Source organism: Rhipicephalus sanguineus, chromosome 2, assembly GCF_013339695.2.
Source record: "Rhipicephalus sanguineus isolate Rsan-2018 chromosome 2, BIME_Rsan_1.4, whole genome shotgun sequence".
NCBI lineage: Eukaryota > Metazoa > Arthropoda > Arachnida > Ixodida > Ixodidae > Rhipicephalus > Rhipicephalus sanguineus.
The window spans coordinates 197,802,892-197,806,580 of NC_051177.1; the positions used below are offsets into that span (position 1 = coordinate 197,802,892).

Here is a 3,689-nt window from a genome sequence, read left to right on the forward strand (position 1 = left end):
CCCAGCCTCTATATATCTAGGCGATGCTGTCTGCGTGTGCACAATTGCTCATCATTTCGGTTTTGCATGACAGCTCGAAGCAGGGAGAAGAAATGCATATGCATTCTCTGTATCAGTGCCATAGGTGGAAATTTTTTCGGGGTGGGGGGGGGGGGGCATGGGCCTGGTGTACGTGCTACCCGCTGGCTACGCCACTGCTCTGTCGCTACAACATAATAAAAATCAACTAGGTTGTTACGAGCTGGCATAAATGTAATAATCTGCAGATCATCTCCTTTCAATATATTCATTGGCGAGTGCTTACTGTGGCACTGTATTGCATAAAACATAAAAATTCTAGCAAATTAATATTTCGTGAGCTTATCTATATGAAGTGCCCATAAATGCAGGTTCCTTAAGCTGATTGCCACTTGTATTTTTATTTGTCGTTACAGTTACCTGGCCTCCGGGCAGGAGATATGCCAAGTAGCACTAGCATATCGTGTAGGTATTGAAACTGCCAGACAGTGCAATCATGACACATGCCGAGCTATATGGGAGCGTCTCAAGGATAACTTTATGCAAGTGATTAAACCATTATATTTTTTGTAGCTGCTATACTGGTATGATTATTAATGACTAATAACATCTATTCTAGACACCATCCCAAGATGTGTGGAAGAAGATTGCCAATGAATTTTGTACTCGGTGGCAATTCCCCAACTGCCTGGGAGCCGTAGATGGAAAGCATGTGGCAATCACGTGCCCTCAAAATTCTGGAAGTCTCTACTACAACTACAAGGTAAAAAGTGAAATTTTCAACTTATTCGCCTTATATTTTCAGTAATTTTGCAAGCCCTTAAACAATGACCTGCAGCAAGGGTGTAGACAGGATTTTATATTGCGGACGAACTTGACACCTCATTGTGCATTTCTGCACGTGCATATGCATGTACACATTCAATGGCTGTGAAAATATTGAGGGAGGTTGAGCCGCCTCTTCCACGAGGCTAAGGCCGTGGCCTGCAGCGAGGACTCGTACACCAAGTGTTGCTTCCTAAGCGTGACTCCTAAAAACCTTTACAGTTACTGTTTGCAAACACATGCCTACACTTGACATTTTTCATTTCAGGGTACATACTCAATTGTCCTCATGGCTGTCGTTGACAGCGCCTGCAAATATGTTCTTGTTGATGTGAGGGCTGAGGGCCGGAAAAGTGACGGAGGCATATTTCAGAACAGTAAATTTGGCAAGGCTCTTAGTGAGGGCAATCTCACATACCCTCACTTGGTGTGCTTCCTGGGACAACGACAGCTGTGCCTTATGCCTTTGTTGGGGATGAGGCATTTCAGCTCCGATGAGACTTTATGCGCCCATTTCCAGCAAAGCACATCGAGGACAAGTGAAGGGTATTCAACTATAGGTTGAGCCGAGCGAGGTATGTCATTCTGGTCTGCAAACATGCCAAGGAAACCTTTACACTTTGCTGCACAATTCATGCGTAAAGCCTTGCATAAGAAGTCACATTTGCAAATTTTTTTCTCCTCAATTTAAGGCACTGTTGAAAAGGATGCGTGCACAAGGATAAAGTAGACAGGACAAGCGCTACTCTCATAAAAAAGAAATCGAGTATATGGGGAATATTCCTGCCAAAAAACTATAATCGTCATCCACCTCGCATACTTTCCAAGCGTTATCACTGCGGTCCCAGCTCTTCTTGGTCACGAACGACGCGCACATTATCATCGTGACATAGCATTCTTGATAGGAAAGTGACAAGAGCTGGGTTTTCAAGAAAGGAAACGCGAGCAAGCCAGATGACAGTTCTTTATTGTGAGTGTTATGTTTTCTAATTGGTAAATTGTCTTGATATGGATGAAGGTGGTGTTAGAATATGTTCCAGTGCTTCCTTTCTGAACAAGAAGCATATTTATCTTTTAACTTAGTTTGTCTTTTCTTCTTTCATTGGTTTGCTTACAGGGATAAAGGAGCTATCCCAAAACGTACATCCATATCAGATTATAAACGAACAAAGTCAAAATGGTCACACGGTTTCCTAATGGCTGGTATCTGTGGTCTGCTCCTACACAACCAGCTGACACCAGTAATGTCATGGCAAACAAAATACAGAAGCTTTGTGTTTTGAAGGAAAGAACACTCTCTATTTCTGGCTGCATGCAGCATTATATGCAGATGTGCAATTGCACTGTGCCTAATGGGCATTTCAATAGCCCATCAAATTATGTACTGCAGGAAGCATTAATATACGATAGTGAAAACATGTGGTAGTACTTCTTGACACTGGTATTCTTTGAATCTGCTCCTACAGCAAGCATTAAAGTGTTCTCCCAAATGTAGCCTAGTGGAGGAAGTTCTTGTAAATTGCATTCACAAAAGAAGTGGTTCATTTCAACACATTTGTTTTCTTTTGACAGACGATGCGCTGAAAATGCGTTCGGCATCACAGCAGCAAGATGGCGTATCCTCCTCCGAACCATCAATTTGAAACCCGAACATGTGGACTACGTCGTTAAAGCTGCCTGTGTCCTCCACAACTTCCTCACTGTCCACAACCCATTGTCGGAGAAATTCAATGACCACGAGGACATGTATGGCAATGTTGTGGCAGGACAGTGGCGCCGAGGCATTCCAGACGAAATGTCGGAGAACAGAGTGACACAGTTTTTTGCCCTTGAGAACACAAAGTCAAGGAACTTCGAAACTGAGGCAGCACGAGCAAGAAACTTGTTCACGGCTTTCTTCTGTAGCAAATCTGGCGAAGTTCCGTGGCAGTGGGCACAACCAGGTGTTTCAAAAGAAAGTGCTTTGAAGCATCTGCAGGAGCAGACTTTTTATGACCTACAGTAATGGTAAGTGTTTCTTAATGCAGGGAACCCCTCCAATACATTTTTTCCAGGTGACCTAAAAGAAGAATGTGGCAGCCAGGAAATATATAATGTAAACATAGGTTAAAATTGGGAAGAGGTACTGCTAAATAATACAGATGCATTGCACACAGCTCCACAGTAGAAGAATTTATTCACCAGTTCCAGGCTTAAAGAAGTCTTTGATGGAAGCCTTGTGATTTTTTTTCTATCTCTGCCAGAAACAGCTGCTGCGGCAGCTGTTGCCCATTGCATGCTCTATTCACTTTAAAGGCGACTACAGCTTTTGCTTTGGTAGGCAGATGACTGGAGCAGTGGCATTTATAGCATTCATAACTGAATCTATCCTCCTTTTTTTTTAAAGAATGCAATTTAAAAGTGTGAATATTACAATGCATGCAACAGCATTTATTGACAACTGTCCAGCTCTCATGTTGCGTGCAAGGGCTTTAGAGATAGGGAAGTAATGGCAACAGTGATGAAACTAACGTTCAGTGTCTTGCAGCAGTAAAGCCAACCGTTGGTAAGAAAACCATGGTTCAAAGCAGTAAGTTATTGAATTAGGCGCACGCAGCAAAAGTATACAAACATGTAATGTCAGACAAAACCACATATTTGTAAAAAAAATGATTTATTGTTCATTGCACAGTTTAGTTACTCAGTTTACTAAACAATACAAAATGAACAGATTGTCAGAATGCTCTAGGGAGCAGTATTTTTCCCTAAACTGATAATTACGAAGGAAATCAGCATATCACAAAAGTTTAGAATGAGAAGTGACGTATTCAAGTGGAACAAAAGTTTTGGTATGTTCAACATTCCTA

General features: G+C 42.0%; 1 pseudogene; it reads left to right on the top strand.

Moving 5' to 3' along the window:
• Positions 1-1,132: 1,132 nt before the first annotated feature.
• Positions 1,133-2,848, top strand: LOC119381428 (uncharacterized; annotated as a pseudogene).
• The last annotated feature ends 841 nt before the right edge of the window (positions 2,849-3,689 follow it).